The 27,041-nt window shown below is 46.6% G+C and overlaps 1 long non-coding RNA gene across 1 annotated transcript in view; it reads left to right on the top strand.

Annotated features, from left to right (window-relative positions):
• LOC140213542 (uncharacterized) overlaps positions 1 to 26,805 on the top strand; it is a 41,586-nt gene extending 14,781 nt beyond the window's left edge. The window contains exons 2-3 of the long non-coding RNA XR_011890404.1: positions 13,945 to 14,155; positions 26,694 to 26,805. This is a non-coding gene — a long non-coding RNA (uncharacterized lncRNA). The remainder of the gene's footprint in view (positions 1 to 13,944; positions 14,156 to 26,693) is intronic.
• Positions 26,806 to 27,041: the final 236 nt, after the last annotated feature.

Genomic DNA, 27,041 nt, shown 5'->3' with positions numbered 1-27,041 from the left:
CGGTTGGAGTAGGTCGTCATATGTAAGGTGAAATGCGCTGAAATACAAGTACCGGTCCTTTAGGTTATTTTGGCCATTCTAAGAATAGAAGATTTTGCCAAAGTTGGCAACCAGTTCATTTTGCCCGTAGCGACGACAGGTAACTTTTTGCGTTGTAATCTTTCGCATTTCGATATTACCAAATAACCACTCCTCTACTCGCAATTCATGCCTCGTGTTTTGATACGCTTATGCCGCACTGCACAGACGCAAGCCGATGTATTTACATTTACTACATGCTAAATTTAAGAGCTTCGGTATGTGCCACTGCTCTTAGTTCTTTCGTCATGCTTTATTCAAGCCCAGCAACGTAACATAAAGAAGGCCCAGATACACCTAAGTTACCATCACCGTCACTTAGTACACGAAGCAACCAAGTTCACCAGGAGGACGACACCGTCGCAATTGCCAGGTTATGACGAAAGTCAGGCTGCACCCAGCTTTGATTTCGTGCCGCACATGGGCCCTTCATTGTCACTGTCACCATCTACAAGAGCAAACCGAGATGAACGTGAAGGTCGCAGCTTCTGGAAATTAAGCTGTGAACGTCTCCCTGAATACTTTTCTCCCAGAGCTCATAGTTTGCCTGGCACCAATTACCGGGCCGCACTTTTCCCGGTTTACCTGCCCATTCTTCCTCACGCTCGATCCCACCTACCAAAAGGAAACAATTTCTCTGGTTCTCCATCGCCTCTAGCATTATCAACTTTTGTGGCATCTGCTTAACTTTTCCTGTATATAAACCTGATATTGTACGACGTTTTATTTTGCATGTTGTAGCAGGAAGGAAGGGCACTTGTGCCTGAATTGACCTAAAAAATATGAAGCTTTCCCCTGCTTTGTGACGTTATAGCAGGATGCAGCAAAAAGATGAAAAAAATAAAGAGGTGATGTCTCGTCGTAGGACGACAGCAAAATAATAAATAAATCTAGATTGACCAGTCACGAACATGAGATATCATAACCGCAAATCAGGAAAATAAGAACCACAGTGATGAACTGGCTAAACAGTTCAGCTTCAAAATGTGTTGTGCTCGTGGAATGAGTTCTAACGAACCACAAATTGTTCACAATGAAGTGGAAGTTCTTCGCAATGGCGAAGGCCTAGCTGTTACCTTCCCTGTAAACCTCACCAATAACTGAGTCACAAAAAGAACGTGAATTAGCTCGCGTCAATCATTGGGCGGCGTCAATGGTGCCCCTTTCTGAAGCTAGAACAAGAAAAAGACTGGTCAATATAAGTTGCTGTTACCTCAAAATGACAAGTTCTCTCATTCGCGAAAGATAAAGTGCAATTTTTACACTCTGGATAACTTTATTCGTTGTCCTAGCATTCTGTCAAGCCCTCAAAGTGTAACTTCATCACCCCGGCGTGGAGTCCCTGCCACACAACTTTCTGTACCTTCACGGATTGCTTGGCGTTGTGCAGCTCATGACTTGAACGAAGGTGTTACGTCCTGCGGGGACGTAATAGGACCAACTAATTGCGATTTTCATTAATCACCGACGTGGCATGCTCACAAAAAACGGCACTTGACATATCCTTATATTTTATAGCGGTTCAGGAATAGGGCACATACAGTCCGCTCTGTGTGTGTCCTGTATAATAGAACTTAAGTTGGTAATTGATTTATCTACATCCGTGTTTAACCTTGGTCCTGTACAATCGCAAAGGAAATACCATCGGCGTTTCTAACGTAAAACTTGCGGTCCGTTCCGCTCAGGCCAATGTATATGCAGTGTGGTGCAGCCTGTCCATAGCTGAACAGCAGGAACGGTAGTCTTTGGGCACAAGACGCTGATGCCGGCAGCGGAAGGCACAAGGCAGCCTTGGCCACTCCACCGTAGAACCAATTGAGCAGTGTGGGACTGCGCGTCCACTTGGTCCTTGTTGTTCGGTTGGCTACGTCGTTTTTGACACCAAACAAACGGCGCGTCTCTCGCTTTTTCTTCCGTTTCCGTTTTCCTGCTCCACGCGCGAGCAACACAAAATCTGTCGATACCGCGACAGCACGGCGGCATGCCTCGAATGATCTTCTAGTTGCTATCGCAATAAATGTGTTCTCGTTAGAATACCCGTTCATTTGCGACGGAAAAGTCAAAACCTTAAACGCCACTTGGGGGCGCTATTTAAGGCACGATCAAATTGCGCCATATTCTCCAGCTTGCACCTTGTCTGGTCTGATTAGCCCACACAGCTTCCAAGGCCTATCTCATCGGTAGAAAATAAAGACGTAACAGAATCGGACAATATGGATAAATTTATCACCCCCCGACAGACACACGCACACGCACACACACACACACACACACACACACACACACACACACACACACACACACACACACACACACACACACACACACACACACACACACACACACACACACACACACACACACCCCGCAGAGTAGCAGCCCAGGAGACCATATTTTTTTCAGATTAGCAGCGTTTTCCGATGACAGCCCAATGAACCGAAGGAAGCCACAGCTCGATTGTTCGGTTACGATACGTAGAATGGGTATTGTAATGAAGTGTACGCAGCAAAAACGACGTACGGTCCCTGGCAGCATTCGTCATGAGGCAGTCAGCAGATGGTGGGTGTCGCTGGCTTTGCCGGCCTGGAATGCTACTGCACGGTGCACTCGTGTCAGTGTACTACATACCCTTCGTTGAAGGTATCATTTGGTCGTTGATTATTTCTTTTATTTCAATCTTGCTGCTTGTAATGTTATCTGTATTGCTTCTTTGTGCCGCGCTCCGCGCAGCTGTTTGCTTCTGCAGCCAGACCGAAAATGAGTTTTTGCTGCTTTTGAGCTACACTGAAAGCTATATCATCGCAACAGAGAAAGTTTACGAGGCAGTGTCAAGTCATTAAGTTACAGAACTGCATTCTCCAACGCAGCTCTATTCATATTTGTTTTACTGAACATTCGTTTCAGTGGCGGTGTAGCAAGGCCATTTTACTGATGAGCAGCTGAGTACTACATAGGGGGTATATTTGTTGCATCTTTATTAATCGCTCTCGGTGTGATTTATCAATTCATTTCTCCCTTAGCGAAAGAATAAATGGCGAAAACCCAGACGACAGCAAAGAAAACAAGCAGTGCAACTGGGCTTTTTTTTTCTAATTTTGTCTTTCAAAAGCACTGCGAGAGAAGTTTTCCACTGCAAGATTGTGTGGTGATATGGGTCATGGAACGAAGCGGCCCTGTCGCCTGTTACCTTCTTTTTTTTTTTTTTTGTCCGAGTTGCTGTTCCTGAAGTTTACTTTTCCCTATAACTGACAAGCTTACCATGCTCCATTGTTTTATACACTGGTTTCGTCATTAGATTGCTCGTTTATTAGGCTTGACAATCTAACGGAACGCAGAGACTATTAGAGACGCAGTGGTTACTGCGATTGTACGTGTCCGCCACCCTGACGAAAAGGACACTTGGCAAAACGTTGACTCCGGAGACATACATTTTATTGCGAAAGCAATACTGCTCGAGGTTTCCGCTCTTGGTCGTCGTCCCGGAGAATCCACCATTGGCCTTTAGCATGACCTATGTGTGACGTCATGCCAGCTGTGGAAAAGCGGCCCCCCAACTCGGCCCGTCGCTATCGTCCCAGCGAATCCTCCACGCGCCGCTGCCGTGGGGGGAGACGCTCGCTCTCGTGACGTCATGCCAGCTGTGGAAAAGGGGCCCCCCAACTCGTCTCGTCGCAGTAGTCCCAGCGAATCCTCCACGGTATGTCGGATGATGTGTATAAGGTGAAGCTGCAACGATGTGCTGCAGCTAAGAAGCGGCGGCGTGCGGAAGAAACGCATGAAGAGAGGGAACAACGTTTAGCTAAGCGGCGTGCATATTATGCAGCCAGGCGAATGCGTTCAACATCTCTTGATCTGGGTGCATCTACAAGTATCATGCATGCTCTCAATGCTGACGTGACCTTGGCGACACCTGATCGTTCGACAGCAAGCCTTATGGATGCTTTAAATGGCGACGAGACTGCATCTACACGTTCGATGAGCAGTATGGAACTCTACAACCTGAACAGAAGATTGCTTTCGCAATCCACTAGGCTTAGCCAAGCTAAGCCACTGGCAATTTTTCGACCACTGCTGGGCACTTTATTTCTGTGTACCTTTGGCCTCCTTGAACACTTCTTAAGTGTACGTAGTGAGCGTATGTTTCGTACGACGATATATAATTATAACTACAACTATAACGATACGTTATAGTTGTACAGTTAGTTTAGGCTAGTTACTGCTAACTTTATGGTTGTAGTTTAGTGCTTTTATCTGATTAGCATTCTCTGCCTACTTTAGTAACTTCGATTCTATCAACATACCAAGCCTCTTGCATCAATCCAGCGACCCAAGTTGTTTACCGACTTCGGCCACCTGTTATGTGCTTGTGCTCGTGATGGCGTCGGGGTCATTCCATCGTCATCACACAGTCGTCGTCCTCCCGCTCTCATCATGATATCGTCCTACCGTCGCCATCCCTTTGGAAGCCTCATCCCATTATCGTGATACCGCGGTCGTCATACCATGGTCGTCATACCGCATCCGTTGTTCCATCGGCGTCGTTCCTTCTTCGCCCCGCTATCGTACGCATGATGCCGTCATTCAATATTCATAATGCCGCCATTTTTATGCTGTCGTCGTGCTTGCGTCGTCGTCATATAGTCGTCATCATGCAATCGTGGTAATGTCGTCGCGATGCCGTCGTGGTTGTTTCATCACCTTCAATGCGGTTTCACCATCTGATTACCGACATACCATATTTGTCACACCATCGTCATCATACGCTCGTCGTCATCCTGCTGTCGTCATATTGTGATCGTCCCGCGGTCGTTGTAGAACCGTCGTCATTCAAGAGACGTCACCTCGTTGTTGTCATGCCGTGGTCGTCACATTGTTCCACCATTCTACAGGCGTCATTCAATCGCAGTCATGATATTGTCATTCAATTGTAATTATACCACCATTGTCACGCTACAATCGCAAGGCATCTTATGGACCCGGCCTCATGCCATCCTTGTCATGCTATCGTTGACATGGCGTCGTCGTCGTTCCATCACCGTCATCCGATTACGGTCATACCGTCGCCGTCACGCTGTCACCGTCATGCCATCTACGTCATGTAGTAATTGTCAAGTCGTCGTCGTCATCCCATTGTCCTCATGCCTACGGCCTCACGCTGTCATGGTTATACCATCGTCATAATTTCAGAATCGTCGCACCTTTTTTGTTGTTCGGTCGATGTCATTCCTTCTTTGTCATTCGATGGTCGTCACGGCGTCGTGGTCATGCCATCATGGCCATGGTCACGGCGGCACGCGAGCGAGTGACATACTAATGTGGGCCGATCCCGAAGACTGCGTATCTCTAATGTAGCCAAAGTAATGAAAATCTCAGAATGGCCACTACAGATTCTAAATAAGGACGTCTTCAGCAATAGGAAGTGTCGTTATTTTGCTTGAATGGTAATCGCATTAACGTCGGCAGCCCTCCTGATGTTCTGGCGGAAGGTTCTGGGCGCGCCGCCAACACTTGTATGCAAGTTCGTTCTCTATATGGGAATGGCGGCGCTCTGTTACTGAATGTATTTTTCCGTGACACTCATTTCAGATATATTTAGAGATTGCTCCCAGCGTTGCTGAAAACCACGCAAAACCGAACAACAAGAAGGAGCTATAAATGTAGTTGACATCTTACTGCCTGCTGAAATGCTACAATAGTTTTGATACAGCTTGGAGATTTCATCCTGCAGGGGACCTAAAACTATTATTATTATTATTATTATTATTATTATTATTATTATTATTATTATTATTATTCATTGTCCAAAGCTTCTTGTCCATGTGCAACTTTCAGTGCTGCAAAAGTGCCGTATTTCTTTGAACGTAACGCGACTGCGATTGCAACGCGAACGCGGACTTTTGAACGACAGAAAGCTGAGCTAGTTGGTAAGGATTCATGATGCAAAAAGCTGAGGCGTGCAGACAGGAGACAAGGGAAAAGAAGTGGACAACACGAACGTGTTGTCCACGTGTTTTGTGTTGTCCAACGTGTTGTCCAACACGTGTTTCATGTTGTCCACTTCTCTTCTCTTGCGTCCTGTCTGCACGCCTCAACGACTTTTGAGTCCACGAAATATATAAAAGATACAAAACAGCGAATGTAACGCAAGCTGGGCGGAAAGAGAAATGGTACCTATAATGAAGGAATCAATTCGGAAACAAGTTCCATTTAATTAACATCGTCTGAAACGCAGAGTGAGCTTTCCTTAGGCAGTATTCTTGGGCGATCCCTTCAAGGGGTAGTTTCAATTTGATGAAATTTCGCGTGACTTGGCCCCGAAAGCGTCCCTGACAGGTGTTCCTGGCACCGTGCCTTTCCCGTTATCAGTGCCTAGAACGCTGTCAGCTGTGTACTTCGTGGGGTTCGGTGCCGGAACGAGCCAGGTCTCGCGAAAGCGAAATTATTTCTTGAAGTGATAATAATAATAACTTCTTTATTTCCATCAGTGATGGATGGAGAAGACAGAGGGTAAAAGTCTCCTTAGAGGCAAGCGACTTGACTAGAGCGCGCAGCCTCCTTTGCAAGGCGAACAGCGGTTGAACAGGAGATATATATACATAGCAATTGACTACATGTGAAACCTGCAGAAAAAATAAACGCGAGAACACAGATTTCCTGAGAAACGCTCTTCAATTATTTAAGAAAGAATGAGTGAAAAATCGCAAGAGAATCAACTCATCCGCGCGGTCGAGCTCCTTTGAGATGAAGTATTTTTTTAAAAAACCGCGCAACCATTGCATTCGGGGACAGTATCGGGCCACCACGGGGCCCTCCTGACCGGCCCCTAAATTGCAAAGCGCCTCCGATGGGCGCCACCACCCGAGAATTGTTTACTCATTGAGGTCAAGCCAGCGTGCCACGATGGAGTTTCCCAGCTCCTTGGCCATTCAAATTACTCGCCTCTCGAAGCTGTCGTCATACCGAACGCTCAGCGTTGCCACAACATTGCGAATGAACGTAGTCCAACCGCGAAAGGCCGCATGGTGAATAAGCACTGTAACAGTCACGCCAGTCACAAGCAGAGCAAATATGGCGTCGATTTCAAGGACAAAGAAAATTTTACTTCGGTTGACTTGTCCATGGATTGAATTGAAGTGTAAAGGTGCAGGTTGCCAACGTAATGGTAAAAGCCGCGTAATTTAAAAGGTTTGTTTGAAATTCGTGCATTTTGCCGTTATTCGAATGTAACGCCAGGGTCGAGTTCAAGCAACAAAAATCTTTAAAGACTCGCGTCACAATCGAGTGAAGATGGTATATGGGGCAGCGTTCCGCGTTTACTGCGCGACCTTGTTGCATTACAGACTGTCATATATGGCTCGACTCCAAAACCACATGTAATAATTATTCTGCTTCTATTGCCATATTCCAAACATTAATTTCCTCGGTTTTGTGCATATGGAGATAATCATGTTTTAGAATCAACCGAATTTTACGCCCGCCTTCTCGTCTTTTGTTTCCCCATTTCTTTCTGAAGTAATAGTTCTGCGGAAACCCGCAAAGTGGCGAGAAGTAATTAATAAAGGCAAAATCAGACATCCACCCATTCGTAGCAATTGCTACAAAGGAAGGGTTTCCTTTGTAGCAGGACGAATTTTTCTTCAACTGTGAAGCTTTCCTTTCGAGGAACCCGTATGGGTTTCCTTTGTAGCAATTGCTACGAACGGGTGAATGTCTGATTTTCCCTTTAATAATCCATTTCTTTATGTATCTCGCATTGTTTCGTCAACCACATTTGTCTTATGTGTACATTTTTGATCGAGTGTTACATTTTAGGTGAAGCAGTTGAACTCCTCAGCTGTTCCTGGGAGCTATAAGAAACATTTGGTTGATTGATTGATTGTTACTGCTATATGCTTGTTATTATTCTAATATTATTAATATAAAAATAATAATATATAACAACTCCACAAAACCGCCTGTTCATGGAGGAGGAACAGCAAGAACTGAAAAGGGGGATCAATGTTCACAAGTGCACCGATTGTTAACATTTTTAGAAATAGGTCAGACAAAAGAACAACGGCGCATAATTTCACTCGAACAGAGGATTCCAGAGCCATGATAAGACACACCTAAAAAGTAGCAGGATAGCTTTACGCTCAAGTGCATAAGTGCGGAATGCGGAGACTAACGACTTTTGCCTCCTATTCTTTCATCAGGTCCGTGTTATCTTGTTTAGTCTTTCTTTTGTCCGTTGTGGTCTTCTTTGCTTCAGAGATGCTTTTAAACGGTGCTGTGAAAACTACCGTGCTTGTCATACGCGACCGCCGTCCGCTTTTTTAAATCGAAGCTTTATAATTGCGTCAGCAATTACAAGGACACTCCAGGCGCATTACTGCCATCGCCGTCAGCGTGATGTTCCGTATAAAGTTCAAGGCCAATAACCATGCAGTTTCATACAATAATTACTAGCAAGACTTCTGCCGCTAGTGCATACAAGATCTGCAAAGGGGCGGTTCAGCCGGCATGGGAATTATAGGAAGTACATGGGATTTGCCTAAACTTCGCTCTTATGGCTTCGACCGGCTTCTCGACTTTGTACACTTGTCATTGTCAACAAATAATTAAATGAGTGCTATTACAATTTGTCCGACGGCAGTACTTGAGCGCAGGATCTCTAACACAGAAGCCCGATATTCAAACCATTCCGCCACAGACGCAAGTATCGACGAGGAATGTCAGATGTCCTTATGAATGTATCGCGGGCAAGCCAGTGCCCTGAGACGCTTGGCGCGTTTCGATTTGTCCACCTCGAAAAGGTTAACCGTTGCAATTGGCGGAGATTGTGCGTATTCGCAGCGTCTTTTGCACTTCCAAAATTATTGATTGCTCTGAAATTTACGTCATTGAAGGTATACAAAGCGTAATAAATATATCCATGGTGCACGAGTTCGTCTGAACCCACAACCGTGAAGATCAGATAAATCCACGTACTTCCCATCATTTTGATTGTGGCTGAACGATTGCAGCGCCAGAGTTCCCCCTAGTAACTGTAGTAGGAAACTCTCTGGCGATAACATCGTCGCCAAACACCGCTTGCTCCATGTGCGAGTCAGAGCATGGGAGGGTGAGTCGACGACGGTGGCTCAGTCTTGCGCCCGCAATGACGAAAAGCCGGAAGGAAGCGCGCCGTCTACCGTCGTGCTCAAGGCACCGTGGTTAGGGGAGGCGAGGGGAGTGCGTTCTGCTCCAGCGGCTGCTGCGTAGGTCGAGGCCACACGGGCCCTATCTTGAAAGCGATCTGCGGTGGAGACAGAGTGATGATAGCTTCGTGTGCGCTTTGTTTTCGCCGCTTAGTTCGGTTTGAAGCGAGATGCAGTGCGAAAGTCAATTCGCTGGCTGCTGCTGCCGCCCGTCTTAGCTCCAGCTTTTTCAATGCAAGTTTCCGCGCTCATTGAGTGGGATGTGTTCATGTTTTCTTGTGTGAGCGTGAGTGATCGATTGTCTACAAGTTTATACGGCCAATAAATTGACGAAACCAACAACTGCCAAAAATTCCGTTCAGATACACTGGTTCGGAAAGGGATAGTAGACTCATGGGTTTTAGCGTTAAAGAAGAGTTGAAGCTGGTGGTGTTCTGCCACTTTCCTTCTTGACAACAATTTATCAAGACCTAAGTCCTGCAATAAGCTTACAGCCTTCGCAAGTAAACTGGATGCCTTTTCCGAAGTTTTACTGTCCCTTTTCGGACCATTTTATCCGAAAGGAATTCTTGGCAGTTGTTGGTTTCGTCGTACCTGCAGGAACATTTGTCAAGTCTGTGGTTTGGGGATCCTTTCATGATTCCGAATTCTGGCTCAATTGTCGAGCTTTTGAGAGACCCTGGAAATAGGAAGGCTCTTGGCATAGATATTGAAGATCTATACTGCTCACTACCACACATAGAATTATTAAAAAGTGTGAAAGCCTGCATCTGCAATTTAAATGATGAGAAAAGGTTCATTGACCAGTGTGGCATCAGCATAGAATCATTCCTTGAATTACTTTCTGTGCACTTGAATTTTACTGTGGTGTGTTGGGACAATGCTTTATATTTACAAAAATCTGGTGCTCTCATTGGGGCAAAAGTGGCCCCCATTCTTAGTAACATATTTTTACGTTTCGTGGATAGAAAAATTAAGGAGAAGCTGTGTCGTTTGGCCATGAAAATCTTCCGTTTTTGGATGATTATTTAGTTATGGTAGACAATACTGAGCTTAGCCAAGCGTATGTCAACATGCTGAAGATTTTTGGCGAAAACGGAATGGAACTCAAATTTACAATTGAATTGCCTCAGGATAATTCGCTTGATTTTCGAAATCTGAGGCTAAGTTTTTTGCAGTACCACGTGTGCTGGTTGTACAAGCTCCATTCTGTGAAACCTTGCTGCCGTACAATTCCGGTCACAGCAAATTGGTGAAAATGGTATCGCCCTTTCTTGCCTCCGTTCCGCCATAACATAGTCTTGTCAGCACCGCTTGCTGGAAGGGGCTAAAGATCAAGTCAGCAGGCTAACCATGGCTGGTTACCCTGAACACACAATCAGGACGACAGCCCAAAAACTGGCGAAATGGTTAAAAAAAAAAACAGAGAGATAGCTAGCGATGGAAATGACATTGGTGATCGCAAAAGCCATCAATTATTCCTTATGTACATAGGCTGGCACATGGCCTCAAAAGGGTCGCGCACCGTTATGGTGTTAGAGTTGCTGTTTCTTTTCCAAAGAAATTATCAAGTCAGTGCCAGGCTATGCAATCACGAGCACAAATGTCAGATTCAACTGCGAAGAATTCATGTACGGTAAAGCATAGACCTAAAATCGTGGTGCGCCGCAACAATGTTGTGCACGAGATTCCCCTGTCATGTGTATCTTGTTACATCGGCCATACGGGCAGGTGTAAAAACAAAAGTTACAAGAACATTCCTCCAGATTAAATAATGCTGGTCTATCACGCTTGGCCACCCATTGCGCAGCTTGCGGTTGGAAGCCCATTTTTGAACGCACACCCGTAATCTGGACAGACAAAAATGAAAAGGCCCGCCTTATTTCAGAAGCCCACCTAATCAATAAATGTGGTGACAGGTACATAAGCCAGGCGTCGCTCGCATTACACAACAAAGAAAAACTTTGTTAGACACATCTGATCGTTAAAATTATCGGACTTATTGCTTTTTGGTTGCAGTTCTTGCTTCGCTTTTGGCTTGGGTAATGTTGGTGCGCGGGTATACGCATGTGCATGTTTCTCTCTCTCTCTATATATATATATATATATATATGTGTGTGTGTGTGCGTGCGTGTGTGTTTAAACGCAATAAACTTTTCAGCGCTCTTGTTTGTCTATTCTTCGTCCGTGTTTTTTACTGCGCGCTGTGTGTAATAGTTATGAGGATGTGAATGGATGTTGTTATCATAGAGGTACTGTACAATTTCCTTATGAATGTTGTGTTCTAGTATTTTACAACACGTAGATAATAACAAAATTGGTCTATAATTGGAAATTATTTGCCTACTGCCAGATTTGTGTATTGGTACAACTTGAACAGTCTGGCCGACAGGAGGAAATGTTTGGAAGCAATAGATTTCTGAAAGGTGATAGTCAAATACCACGCCAAGTATTCCGTGTATTTCTTTAGGAACATGTTTCAAATGTTATCTGGTGCCGCACTTTTTCTGGTATCAGTATTTAACAAGAGGCTGGGAACTCCGCTGAACGTCGTCTAATGTTATGGAAAGAATGCTTAAGCACTATCACAATGAAAAATAAGGATAATGTGTTATCTTCAAGAAAAACAGATCTAAAAAGGTATTGAGCGCTTTAGAGATCATGACATTATAGCACCACTGTCCACTAATGGTAAATGGTAAATGGATGGTAAATGGATGGTAAATCCATGGGGTAAATTTAGTGTAAGCACTTATGTGGACTTCATCTTCATCTGTACAAAGTCATCATCAATCGTCGGCTCGTGTTCGTTTTTGCGTCGGCGCCATTTTTCCTTCTTGGAATAAAGCGTCGTCTCGACCGTGGTATTTCAGTAGTAGTTTCTGGAATGCGAGAAGGCACCAGCGAATACGCTGATCTTAAGCCACTGATGTATGAAAGCCGACGCGCTTGAACCGCACATAAGACTTTCGATGGTCGCCGACTATGCTCGCCGCTATCGTTGCGATTGCGTGTTGATTTTGCTTGGCACAAGTTGGCCTAAGAAAGAGTTAAATTTGTAACGCTAAGTTCTGACTCTGCGTCATCTTTCACCGTCAGTACTACGTGACAATATTTCTAAAACATATTTTTCACTGATACTGTGCACGCCTAATTCTTGCATACTTGGCTGTGCAATGAGATACCGAAAGTGAAATCGTACAACACCTTTTGATATGATATGGCATGGTCGTGCAGGTGTTTGCAAAGCGATATTCTACACAGAAGACGTGCGAGCGCTGATGCCGATATTTTGTCACTGTTGTTACTTCAAAGGTAGAAAGAAACTGTTGCGGCAGGCGTACATTCATTAATCAAACCTGTTTTCTTACACCCAAAAGAGCATGCAGATCACTAACCTATTGTTTCAAGTTCAATTTATAGCAGGTTGTTTTAGGCCGGACTTTGACGGATGAAGACAAAATATCCCAGCAACAGTGCTCCGCGGCGGAGGAGTGAGCGTCGGCGTGTGTCAGAGCTTGTGTCCAGTGGTTGCGCGCACTTTCCCCCCCCCCCCCCCCCCCGACGCGAAGCGACGCGTTCGCTTGTCGGCGCGTGCCGAAGCGTGTCGACGCGTGCCAGTGGTTGGGCCTTAATGCATGGTGTGCCTAGCCCGTCGGTCATTGCACGCATCACGTCACGTCACAGCCATCTGCCTGTCCAAAGGTGTGTCCTAGTGCTTGCGTCATTGGGCACGTGTCGGCTCAGCCAATGGGGAGGAGGCGACGCCACGTCACGAGTGTATAAGATGAGTGCACTGCCTCGGGCATGTCACCTGCTCTTCGGATTTCATCGCTGCTCTCTCTACTGCGATGGACTTTCGACGCCACTTCATGAGTTTATAAAATGAGCCGGTCTGTGGCCATTATATACGCAAAGCCGCAATGAATCAGCAAAAATAACTTTAATGCATGTGAAATACATCAATTGAAAACATTTCCCCAAAGGGGCTCTTCTCGTGCTCTAATCAGGCTCTCGTCTGTACCTTGTATCTTTCCAATGCATTGTATTTAAAGAATAATAAACTGAAACAAACTGAAACTGAATGCTTTCGCATTCCCACACGTAAGCACTCTTAAGTGTCTCTGCCTAATTTTTTTATGCGAAGCAGCTCCTCTAGAAGCGCGTTAAAGTCGTGATTATTTATGCAGCTCTGCGCATTTTCTTTCACGGCAGAAAGCGCACAACTCACCTACGTTGACTATCAAAACTGCGGTTTCTTTTATTTTACTGGCTGCATCGTGAAAGAGGCCAGAGAAACTTTATATGACCAACATTATGTTGACTTGAACTAAGGCTCTTCGCGATAATATTCGCCAAACAATGTCATACTGAGGTGGTCGCTCTACCCCATGAGCTAACCAGGAGGTCAGCATACTCCAGAACGAAGGCGAAATAATCATCAACTCGAAACAGGGGGACATTGAAATGTTTTCATTTGCAGCATCATGTTGCACTTCGGTGGGTGTCAGCTCTTCCTTTCAGAAATCTTCCTCACGCTTCCGCACAAATGATTTGCCTAATTATCTTCCTATTCAATAAACTTGCTCTCGCTTCTTTTTTCGTTAAACTTCAAAAAGAGACATTTAATCCCTCACTCACACAACACAGTGCTTACCCCATACGTTATGCTGGAATACCCTTGCAGTGTGAACTAGTCATGGACTTCGGCTATTCCTGTGAGACACTCGAGTACACCACAGAAGACGGATACGTCCTCGAAGCGGATCGGGTAGCCGCGCCAAAGAAAGGAATTGGAGCAAACCTCTTTGCCCCGCATCACAACCCTATCATACTAGTGCCTGGCATATTATCCGAGTGTGGCACGTGGTTCCTGAACTTCCCATCACAGAGCCCAGGTAAGTTCATTATCCTGTAAGGGCTCCTCGATTTTAAATAATGTGCAGTGTGTTAAAACATGACGCCTACAGCATGCTAAAGACAAAATTCTGCCTGAAAGAGTGCATAATTTTCCGATTAGGCTGGCAGTGCAGGCGTTGTAGTGTCTTAAGAGGAACCTTTAGTTTGGGAGCTCTTATTTAAATACATGGGAACAAAAAATCGCCTTTGTTCCCAACTAATGCGCCGACTTTGGTGAGATTTGTTGTATTTAAAAGAAGCTAAAATCTAGAAACTCTACAAAGAGAAATTTCTATTTATACCATTATTCTTTTAGAGAATTTTCTGAAAATTTCAAGAACTCAAGTGTTAAGTTTACAATTTTTTAGCTGAGCAAATAAAAACAATATCTCAATTTTTAAACCGCACGTTATTAGTCATCTAATGCGGACAAAGATGTTGCATTACACAGCCCCCTGAAATATATCATTGCTTTGTGAGTGCGCAAAACTTGTAAACACTGTGGTAGCTAAAAGTAAGCTATAAACTCGCATATTGCATTTCGCTTTAGAATATCTAACATATGCAGCTTATAGAACTACGATATCTGTTTTTGTTGCAAGGTTACGGATTCGTAAACTTCCAGCTGAATTATTTTAGCACGTAGATTTTTGGCATTGTTTGGAAACTCATTGATCCCATTATCATAACTCTTTTTCCTAGAGTTGCCATTTCTTACTTTTCTGCTTTATATGCGAAAAATGTCATTTATGTGGGCCCAGTGGTTGTCTCACAAAAGCATTTCCGCATTTTACATGTGTTACAATATGGACATCGGAGATGACCCCGAGCTAAAGCTTCTTTTTCAAAGGGCCCTGAAACACTTTTCGAACATAATGAGAAACGTCGCCGATCTTTCGTAGAGGCTGCTGTGATTATGTGAGGCAAATCTTACGGCACTGCATGCAGGAAGGAATTTACACTCTCGTGTCAAAAACTGCAAAAAAATGCTCGCTCTCACTTCCACAATGACGTTACATGCAGCGTCATCGAAAGCAGCTGGGCCCATCAACGCAATTGGCTGATTTTGTAATCGCGAGAGCGTTCTCAGTAATCCATAATTGCTCATTTTGAGCTGAACAAACGAAAAATATATAGGTCTGTGGTCTCAAAGGGGCAGAAAATTCATTTCACCTTCGTACTGTGCGTAGCTGGCGTCAGCTGCGCGTGGTCTCTCAGATGGCAGCGTCGCCGTTGCCATAAGGTTCCGTATAAAGTCCAAGGGCGATGACATCGCCGCCGCGCGCCGTATTGTGTAGGTGTAGTGACCGCGTGTGAGGGTGTGCCGACGATGGCGCCTCTCGCGCGCAGAAGGAAGGAAAGCGGGGAGGAAGCGTACCGTCTTTCGTCGCTCGCAAGGCCACGAGTGAATGGGAGGCAGGGGGGAGCGTTTAACTCCGGCAGCTACTATGGCGCGTGCGGCCGCGGATGCTCCATCTTGAAAGCGACCTGCGGCGGGGACGAAGTCCTCCACGCGCTGTTTGCGTTGCTTAGTTCGCGTTGATGGCAGGCAGCACGAAGGCCAATTCGCTCGCTGCTGCAACCACGCTTCCTCACTCCAGTGTTTTGACAGCGAGTTTCCACGGTCATCGAGTGAGATGGGTTCATGTTTGCTTGCGCGAGCGTGACACAATGCTTCTGATTTAGTTAGCAAGCGAATGCTTACAAGTTTATACCACCGATAACAAAAGCATCCTTATTTCGTATCGCTGCCTGCTAATTTGATATCGCAATCGATGCTTCGCCGTTAGGTCGAAAGTGCGACTTTTTTCACTTCTTTGTGACAAAGCTTTAGGTTTCATGACTTTAAGTCGACACCAACAGGACTGATCAATGATATCACTGCTAACCTACTAATAGCAGCCATATCTTTAATAAATGTATACCTTCTTCATGTTTGCGACATTCACCCTTTAAAGAGCAATTTGTTCACTTAAGTTTACATTTAAATGTATTTTTCCGAAGCCCTGATACGCATCATGCAGCCGTTACCTAGACTTCCGCCATGACAAGGTCAGAATTTTGCATTTCTAAGTGGATGGCGTCATTATCTGCCTATATGAAACGGGAATTCTCAGCAAGGTTTTTCAGTGATCTTCACCGGCTTTTCGCATTTTTAAGAACATTTCCTTCTGGAACCGTCACGTTTATTCATTTTTTTACACCAATAGCCTGTCACGGACGCAGTGGTCTAGCGGTCCTGAAGTCTGCCGGCGCACACCGGTCTGCGTTGCAAGAATCCCGAAGTGTTTTTGAAGAAGTTAATAAAGAAAAAAAAGGGCAGAAGACTTTACCGATTACCCGCCGCGGTTGCTCAGTGGCTATTGTGTTAGGCTGCTGAGCACAAGGTCGCGGGATCGAATCCCGGCCACGGCGGCCGCATTTCGATGGGAGCGAAATGCGAAAACATCCGTGTACCTAGATTCAGGTGTACGTAAAGAACTGCAGGTGGTCGAAATTTCCGGAGTCCTCCACTATGGCGCGCCTCATAATCAGAAAGTGGTTTCGGCACGTAAAACCCCATAATTTCTTTTACCGATTACTTTGGCTCTAAACTCATCTATTACGACAGCAACATTCTCCCCCAGTGAAGACCAGCCTCTAATTTGTTGCAATTGTTCTGGTTGCTTGCTTCTTCCTCAGACAATATTGCGCTCACATATTTTTGTTGTTAACGGCGCATCAGCATTTGACTGTGTAAATGTATTTGATTCATATAATCTTGGCTCATCATTTTTATTATAGCTTCTGTAGTGTACAATTTTTGTTTCATCGTTCAGTACGACAACTTCCAAACACGTACCTGCTCGGCGTGACTGCCATGTGGCAGTTTAGATGACCATGAAATTTGACGTCTCCCTACACCATTTCTAAATTCATTTTCTTTTGTGTAAGTCAATATTTTGTCCGCAGGTGACGAGGCACCTTCTGTGTTAAAGCTTTTGTCATTAAGGCTCGATGACTTGCTTCGAAGGTCCCGCCTGGGACCTTGCAATAGACTTTCAGCCCGAAACTCCTAATAAAGTTATGTTACGAGCTAAATGTCGCAGTGCAACGTACGAGAATTTAAAATTTTCATTTGCCCTATATATTTGCAGCACTACATGGGGCGATTGGCACCTGTAAATTCTGGGAGCTAATCTGTAAACAACGGAACAAGTCGCTGTAATCTGTAATCTTCCAAGTCGCTGTTGGCAACGGCAATCTTTTTCTCGGTGCGTCCTTTACTGTGAGTATGTGTAATGTTTGAGGCTTACCTCCGTGGGTTCTGCCTAAACCTGTCGTCACATTGCAGATCCCTGGAATTACTAAAAAGTCATCCGTTGCATCTATTGGCCTCAGGCAGCTCACTGTTGCACATTTCTGCAGAGTACGGATATACTGTACACGTGTATACAGATGGCTCTGTCACACCATATGCCTCCACTGCAACCTTCGTCATTCCTCATATGATCATCCCTCAGCGGTTTGAACTAGACCATAGCTCAACATCAACTGCAGCAGAACTTGTTGCTATCCGGGAGGCACTTCGATTTCTCTCCGAGGAGCCTCCTCACGCATGGACGATATTCTGCGATTGCAAGCCAGCTTTTCAAGCGATTGACTGTGTCCTCAGACGGGGCCCGTATTATTCTATGGCTACAGAAATTACAGAGAGTCTCGAGCACGCAACTAGAAATGGCCACAATGTCACCTTTCAGTGGATACGCACACACTGTGGCCTGATCGGGAACGAACAGGTAGGCGCTGAAGCGAAAACTGCTTTAGATAATGCTTGTGAAGTACGCATTCCATTCTCACGAACAGACACAAACACCCTACTTCGTCGCGTAAACCGCAACTCTACGTTGGAACACTGGACCCAACCAGATCGACGACACAAGCGAGTACACAAATGGGACCAAGAAATGAAATTTCGTATGCCTCACAAGTTCAAAAGAAGCCACACGAGCACGGTGCACCGGATTCGCCTTGGTGTCGCATTCACGAACCGTTGTAGACATATGATAGGTGCCAGTGATACTACCCCAAACTGTGAATGCTGTGAGGTGCCAGAAACACTTGCGTACGCAGGACGCGTGTGTCCCGCGTACGCGCAAGAACGACAGCAACTTGTCTCTTCCATCGCAAAGATCCACGAGAATGAATGAATGAGACCACGTTTATTCCACATTAAAATGCGCCGAAGACGCTGCGGTGGAAAGAGGAGGGGTGTTATTTCAAAAGGGGAAGGGTAAGGCTGCCTCCGTTTTATTAATGAACGTCCTGGAGGCAGCTAAGTGGGGACCGCATGACGCTTGTGGCTGTCGCGGAGCCGATCGCCGACGGATGGTGCTGCAGGGTCCTGAAGGAACAGTAGCAGTGCTCGCCAGAGCTCGATGGCATGGTCCGGAGACGTGGTATCCGGGCAAGCCCAAGTCCGGAGAGAAGAAGGCCAGGGTCCCCGCTGTATGGTGGCCAGGGCACGAAGCCTTGGTGGGATGTAGAGGGGGCACTCCCAACAAAGGTGGTTTAGATCAGCACGACATGTGCACATGGAACAGAACCCACTTACGGGTGGTGGTGTGCCACCCTTGTGGAAACGGTTCAACAAGTGAGGTGTAAGGAGGGTGCTTGTCTGAATTCTCCGAAGCAAGACTGACTCTCGCCGAGTGAATATCTTCGGTGGAAGTGACGGTATAGAGAGTGGATTGCCCACTGCTGCGAGGTAGGCGGCACGTCGTTGTTTGGTCGCATACTTGTCTGCCATTGGGTCTGCTACCTCAGGTGTGGTAGCTAGCAGAGGATAAGGATTATCGGAGGCTCTGGCTAGCGCGGTAGAGAGATGAGCGCGCTCCAGTCTGTGAGCCTTCTCGTTTCCGGGGATACCGCAGTGCGCAGGGACCCAGTGAATGGTAACATCGTGACCGCATTCGCGGAGCAGGCGTGCCTGGTGCCGGATCTTCTGCAGTACGGGATCTGTGTAAATAACATTAGCACATGCCCGATGGGCAGCCTGGGAATCTGTGTACACATGATGGTGAACAGGGTCAGTTTGAGAGGAAGTTGCGAGGGCCCACTCCAAATAATCTAGGATGGCCATTAGCTCTGCGCGGTATGCTGGACATTGCTTCTGCCGATATATGATGGCGGCGGTTCTGATTTTCATTTGTCTGGTCGTACCACGCAGTCGCATAACAGGTGTTACTAACGTCGTCTGCAGGCAGTGCAGCGTCCGTGTATACGATGCGTTCAGTGAAGGAGAGTGAACTCGTTGCCTTGGCATGCCTCTTGGCATATGCAAGGCGCCGCATTCGCTGAGTAGGGTCCATATTGAGAGGAAGTGGCCTGCCATCGGTGAGAGCCGTGATTTCCCACGGCGGCGTGTTGTTGGGCAAAATGGGCATTTTGTGGACGTCATACCCGAGGAGCATGAGTGTGTGTCGCCCGGCGTTTGTGGCGCGAAGGCTCGTCTCTTGTGTAGAGATGTGCATGTCTACGAGCTCGGACAGGTTGTTGAGTTTGCTATAACATTTAAGCGCTTCGAGGCTTGTGTACCTTGGGAGTCCAGTTACAATGCGTTTGGCTTCGTTAAGTAACCGGTCGAGCGCGTGCACCTGTGTGCGGTTGACTGGATGATACGGCAGCCCGTACATGATACGGGAGACAAGAAAAGCTTGAGCGAACTGCCGCATTTCACGTTCGTTTACTCCACGGGTGCGGGTAGAGATTCTGTGTAAAGCGTGCAGTATTTGTTTGCTGGTCTTCGTAACGCATTGGAACCAAGTGTTCGCTGTGCAGTTCTCGTCTAGGTGCATACCGAGGATTCGGATAGTAGATTTCCGTGTGATGGGTTGGTCACGGATGTACAGTTTAAAAGACTGCTTTTCTTCCTGCTTTCCAAAGGTAGACCTGCCACCATGAATGACCACAAACTCTGTTTTGTCTGGGGCAGTGTGTAAACCTGTTTCCGTGGCATAGGCGTGAAAAATGTCCAGAGCTCTTTGCAAGACGTCGGTACGGAGAGACACGGATAGTAAATGACCGCAGGCCGACCTTGTAGGGTAGGCTGTTACCTTCAAATGTGACCATGGCAGTACCTTTGTCACCAAGTGGGCGTGCTTGCAGGATTTTGCACTTGCGGCAATGCAAGGAGTTCATTAGTTCCTCAGAAGTCATGTCTCCAGCATTTCTAATAATGCCTCTGATTTTATTAGGACCAATGGCTTCGTATGCTTGAAAGGGCACATCCTGTCCACGGATTGGCAGGGACGCTATTGCGAGAATTGCGTTGCGCACCTCGGGTGCGGACGCGTCCACAGCGAGCTGATTGCTCTGACTTAAGTAGCGAACCGAGAACTCCGGTATTTGGTCTTCCTTAGAGAGACCGAGAAGAGCCAAAATGTGGCGTGTTATGACTTTGTCTAACCGTATGAACTGCTCATCCATAATGCGGCACGGCTGCTTAGGCCGAAGGATGACGGTGTGTTGATGTTTACGCGGGGCACCTGAGCTCGGCTTCGCCACGTCCGTCGTACGGTTCTGCTTTGTCCGTCGAGAACGAACACATACCCAATTGTCCTCTTCGTCCTGGCGACTAACGGGAGCAGGAGGCATGCGACGTGCGCCTCTCGCACAGGGGTAATCCCTGGGTATACTCGTGTGCTGTCGTTCGGGCGTCAGCATGAGCGAGCCTCGTGCACGTTTTTCTACATTCGGTGCGGTGGAAATGACGCGAGCTTGGTGAAAAGTATTCGCAGACTTGCCTTCAATGCCATGCTCTTCCTCTAGGTCCATGAGTGGGGCGAAGGGGTTGGTGTCCGGCAGCAGCAGCACCCTTGAAGGTATAACAGAGGCGGCCGAGTTCTTCGTTAAAGCCAGCGGCGCAAACGAGGCAGCCTGGTTGTCCGGAGCCTGTGGGTCCATGTCATCGGGCAGTGGTACATCGTTAGGGAGCACGGGCTGCTCCGGCGAGGCCATCAAAGCACTAAACTGGACGAGCAGCGATGGCCGCCGGCAGCAGGCCGGGCGGCGGTATCGTTGGCGGGTTCAGATAACAGCGAGCCAGACAGCTGTTGCTGCGAGCGGGTGGTGTCGCCGTGATCCTCTCGTTGTGAAGCGTCGATTGATGTAATCCAGCCAAGGGTACATTCTGATTAACGGGTCAAAACCGATGTTGAAAGCGAGAGCCGATCTTACTACATGTTCTTCGATGCTTCTTCCTCGTCCAAAATCCACAAGAGACCGCTATCCGACGAGTTTCTTTTAGGTCCTTGGCCTAATGCAACCAGCGCAGCCCTGGTAACAAGAGCCGCTATAGCTTTTCTCCTAGCCACTGGGCTGGACGCACGGCTTTAGAGATGCCACAACTCTGTGAATTTGTATATACGCATCTCTTCCTTATACCATCATCATTCATCAGCCCTTTCCCTCCCTGTCCCTTTTCCCCAGTGTAGAGTAGCAGGCCAGAGCAAGTTATAGCTCAGGCCGACCTCTCTGCCTTTCTGTAGATAAATTTCTCTCTCTCTACGATTATTATTCTAAAATACACTTCGTCCATGCCACCGACGCTTTCTTCATGAGCATGAAAACGAAGACTTGCAACCAAAGTACACCGTCATCCTGTCAACGACAATTTCTGTGATACTCTTAAAACATAATCCTCCTCTGCCACAGTGCTGCCCGTTCTGACCTCCGAAATGCAAGCACAAATTCCACTGATCTAAGAGACCGCGTGGAGTGCAAAACATTGCACAACATTGTCAGCACTCTCGTGCGATAGCACAGTGGTTAGCATACTCGACTCCCTAATGCTTATTACCCGAATGGCATGGCCTCAAATCCCAGTAGAGATGGTTGTGAAGAAGTATATTTTTCTACGCACTGTAGCAATGGCCGAGCTGGGCATGACAAGATGGCCTGACAACGGCAAAAATTAGCTTTCTGCGCCGTCAGCGGCGACATCAGTCAAAGGGATGGACAGACAAATGGGACGGATGGACAAGGTAAAACCTGCTTAGAGAACTTAACCGCTCTCGCAGTAAAAAGCGTCACACGTTGCGAAGCAGTGACGCGATAGATTGTAAGATTGTGCGGATTTGCACCAGCTCACGCGATATTATTGCCACAGCAGAGAATATGCCGAGCCCGGTGAGTGTGGTCGCGCCAACAACTGCTTTAATATTGGCGTGGAGAGGAGACGCAGGTGACACGAGGAATCATAATTTCATCACAACCCTACTAAGTGACGAAAAAACAACATATGAAAATGGTGCAATTGAAAACCATTCGTGCACTTTGCGCTCTGGCATTACCCGTTCTATAGCAATTTCGCAAATTGGACTCGATGCGTGTAACACACGCGTTAGTCCTGATCAGCATGGAAGCCAGGTTGGCGGACAAAGCGCCGTCCGCGGGAAGACGACGCGAGGCTTCAGTGTGCTGTCGTCGACGCATTGCCGCCAGAACTCAATGGCGCTCCGTAGGCGTCGCGTCAAAGCTCTCGTACGCCATCAGCAACGCAGTCTACGCAGGGCTGCTAGCACACGCCCATCACCAGCCCGGCGGCTTCGGACAGCAGACTATATGGCACAGGGTCTCCAGGGCCCACCTGGGGTTGTAGGACAGCGCAGCCTCGACCGCTTTGGCGCGTCAACTGCCGATGGCCTCAGATGGCAGGAGCATCGCGGCCATTGGTGCTGTCTCTTTATGCGTTATCAAACCCTTCGTCAAGCTAAGGTTGTTGTCTTTGGTCCGATATCGTAGCTTTCGCCTTATTCGTGCATCTTCTCTGCGTGATGCAGCGATCATTCGTTTGATACATTCTTCGGGGCACCTGCGTTGCTGTGCGCGTAAACATCTAACCACGTGATGCTATTTCTAGATATAGCGTGCTGTTTTTATAGGTCGCAGGAATAAAACCCGTAATGAATGTCTTAATGGAGAGAAAGTGCCTGAAATGTTTCTCGGTGCAATTTCCAAATTTCGGATGGATGGTTTGACTTTATGTTAATAATTAATGTGGTAAATAATCAACACTTCCCGTTTATAAGTTACTCATTCCAGAAATTCTATAGAACGTTAGAGAAATTACCACTTTCAAAAGCGGGCGCTGTCATCTGCACAGTGTAAAATCCAACGAAACAGCTAAGACCCAGTGGACCTTTAAAACAGCAGCCCCCTAAGTGTGCGTTTATTCCTAAGTATTCCCCGCTTTCACAGCTCTTTCAGGATTCGCCGCCAGATGCTGAAGCAGATGACGCTCGTCCGGCAGCACTAAACATGACGCTTCTTCGTGCTGCTAGCCGCTTGCGGGGTGTGCCTTGAACGCCTGCATTGGGAAGGGCTGTCGCCGGGCAGTAGAGAACAAGCTTCGCCTTCCGCCGCTCGCTTTGTCCCCTGTTCGTTGGAGCCGTCTAACCCAACCACCTTTGACCACACAATACCAGCTTCACTTTTTATGTATTACCGGTCTGTAATCGGTACTGCCATTATAGCAATTCTGTCGATAGATTTGGCGACTGTCTCGTCTCTTTCGCGACAAAGTTTCCCATTCAGTGACAGGCGTTTTTTTTTTTTTGTGACGAATGAAGAACTGGCGACATTTTAACAACTTAGAAGATAGGAAACTTGCTTCAAAAGATGACTTTCTAGAAAGTAGTTCATTATTCAAAAGCTACATGCAAGTGACCGAGACTCGCTGTATGACGTATAGGCTCTCTGACCATGATGAAGCAACGGCTGCCTTCACATTGTACTTTTGCTACCCAGCACAATTGTCAATAATAGACTTCAGATTGTGCTCACAAATTGATGTTTTCTAATTCTCTCAAAACCCACTTGAAACGTTGAATCAGTTGAAGTGCTGCGGATTCTGCGGCATCACTGCGGCATCAATAAAGGAATTCGATTAGTGGACATTCACAAGCGCAGCAGTAAATTTCTTTCCCAAGAACAGTTGGAATAAATGTTTTCTTCACACTAACAACACGGTAGGTGAATAAGCCAGGTCAACGATAGGAAGGCACACAGAAATGCGTAGGTATTGGAGCGGCTCAGCTAGCTAACATGACCCTAAACAAGTTGTTTCTGTTTCTTTCAGCTTTCAGACCAATAAGTACTTCGCGGTGGCTTTCAGATAGATCAATGGCGAAAGCGTAGTACGTGACCCGCATAAAGCTGGGCTCATTGCCATGCTCGTGTTAACAACCTGCCGTGGACAATTGCAGCGTAAGCTGTTGTGGGCTCGTTCCAATATCCGTTTCGATTGGCGATGGTGTCCACCGCCGGTGTCCGGTGGCCGTAGCAGCTATCGCCAGGAATGAGAAGAAAATGCCCTGTTTCCGCCAGTATCGAACCAGGGCCCGTTGAGTGGGAGTCAGTTTCGCTACCGCCGAGCCACGCCAGCACAACGACGCCGGGCGGACGTTTCAGATCGTTCTCGTGAAAACGCCACGAAGAGACTTCGCCGCAAAGACCCTGTAGTGAGTCCTGCCTAAAGTGGAGGCCCTGTCAATGCACTCCTCCGGCTCACGCTGTGACTGCGATGCGTGTGCCGCGCGTGCCTGCGACTTTCCTTTCTCTCCTATCCCAAACGTAGAGAACCAGAAACTTTCAGGCACAATGTAGACTTATGGTGCTGGAAAATTATGGCTATTTTTGTTCTTTTGAATCGTATTGTATTTGTAACCTCACAGTCCGAAAGTGAACGCAGAATTTAAGCTGTCATCATCCGTTATATAAATAGAGTAGATGCCAACACGGATTAAGAAAAGGTCATTTTACGTCTACTCAGCTGATTGAAACTGTTCATGACTCCGTAGTAGCAATTATTAGTATTAACTAAGCCGATACAATACTATGGATTTCAGCAATGCATTCAACAAGCTTTCCTACGAATAGTTACTTTATAATGTAAATAAAATCCTCCAATATACAGAGTTGATATTCTGGTTGTCAGCCTAGCTAAGAAACCAGTAGCAATATGTTGTCTCCAAAGCCTACCCTCCAAACGACCTTCGGTACCCTCTGGCGTTCGACAAGGATCCGTGCTTGGGCCGCTTTTATTTCTCGATATGATTGATGACATAGCAACAGATATTTTAGTAAAACTCAATTGCATGCCATTGATTGTGTTATTTAGTCAGAGTTCAAAAGTGTTTCTGGCAAGCTCAAGCTGAATCATGATTTTCAGAAGATTACTGATTGATGCCAAAGTGTCACAAATAGAAATTGATTTGAAAAGAACCTTTTACTGCTAATACTCGGAAACGAAACGGTTTAATATTTAGCTATTGTGCAAATAATATCCTTCTCGCTGTAACAACTCACTTTAAATGCTTCAGACATCTGATTAATAAAGCCCTTCATTGGCCAAAGCACACAGGCCACCTTAAAACTAACCCAAACCAGAAACTGTTCTTTCGCCGAGAGGCTAGATTAGATTATGGGGTTTTACGTGCCAAAACCCCGATCTTATTATGAGTCTTGCCGTAGTGGGTAACTCTGGAAATTTTAACCGCCTGGAGTGCTTTAACGTGCACCTAAATCTAAGTACGCGGGTGTTTTCGCATTGCACCCCCATCGAAATGCGGGCGCCGCGGCCGGGATTCGATCCCACGACCTCGTGCTTAGCAGCCCAACACCATAGCCACTAAGCAACCACGATGGGTGTTCTTTCCCCGAGCAACTTTAAAATTATCATATCCTGCTGTTGGATTGCTAGCTTACAATACTGTTGTCCTACCAATAGTAGAATATGCTTTTTTTTTAATTACGCCTTCACCGCATGTCCTTGATGATCCCCAAAGATTAGGGAAATAAACAAACTCATGAGGGGTAAAATCAAGAGAACAGGGAAATGTTTCAGGATGGCGATCTTCCTTTCGTCAAGCAACCGCCGGCTGCATTCGATGTTCTGCAGTCGGTGTTCAGCATTCGATGTTCTATTACAGCTCCCGTCTGTCCTCGCAAAATTAGAGAAGCAAGTGCCGAAGGATTTCTGTCTAGAATTACTGGTCATGTTTCGGGTCCTATGCTGAGAGCTCACTACGGACGATGCCTCTCGCACTGAAACACGTGATGTGCATCACTTTTTCTTTTCAGTTGAGTTAACATGCCTTCTTTTACCTCAGCAAATACGGAGACTTCCATTGACCGCCCTGGAGCTTTCTGGCTAATAGTATGCGTGAAACCTGCCCTTTCGTGCATGTTTGGGCGTGGGATGAAATGCGGCTGTGGCGGCCGCATTTTGATAGGTCTGAAATGCAAAAACAAGCGCCCGCGTGACGTGCATTGGGTGCATGTTAAAGAACGCCAGTGGTCAAAATTATTCCGGAGTCCCCACTGTAGCATGCCTTATAATCATATTGTTTTGGCACGTAAAGCGCCAGACTTGCATCTTATTGAGGTGCGTAAAAGTTTCTGTTTAAACGCTACGCTGAATATCCCAAATCTATCATTCTGAAGCTAATGCAAATAGACGTCAGGAATGTCGACATGTCTGTCTATAAATCGCAGGCTACATCCTGGCTGATCACGGTTTCGACGTGTGGGCCATGAACACGCGGGAGATTGCGGCCCGCTCCCGCAGCATCCACAATCTGCAGCAGAATGACGACCGGTACTGGCAGTGGAGGCAAGGGGCTTTCCTCTTATTACTCTCGCCATTGTAGAACAAAACATTATTTCGACTCCGATGATCTGAGCTGGAGGAGAAGGATGGTGCTAGCCACGGTTGGATCTAGCCTTGCTGGGGCATAACGACAATATACTCCGCCCGAGCGTCTGTGCGTGTCAGAGAATCAATGGCATCTGCTATCTAAATACATTGGAACAGAAAAATCGTTTCTCTCTTCATTCACTGTA

The sequence above is a fragment of the Dermacentor andersoni genome, chromosome 10 (genome assembly GCF_023375885.2).
Source record: "Dermacentor andersoni chromosome 10, qqDerAnde1_hic_scaffold, whole genome shotgun sequence".
Classification (NCBI taxonomy): Eukaryota; Metazoa; Arthropoda; class Arachnida; order Ixodida; family Ixodidae; genus Dermacentor; species Dermacentor andersoni.
The sequence above is the reverse complement of the archived record's forward strand: the minus strand, read 5'-3'. Positions and strand labels throughout refer to the sequence as shown.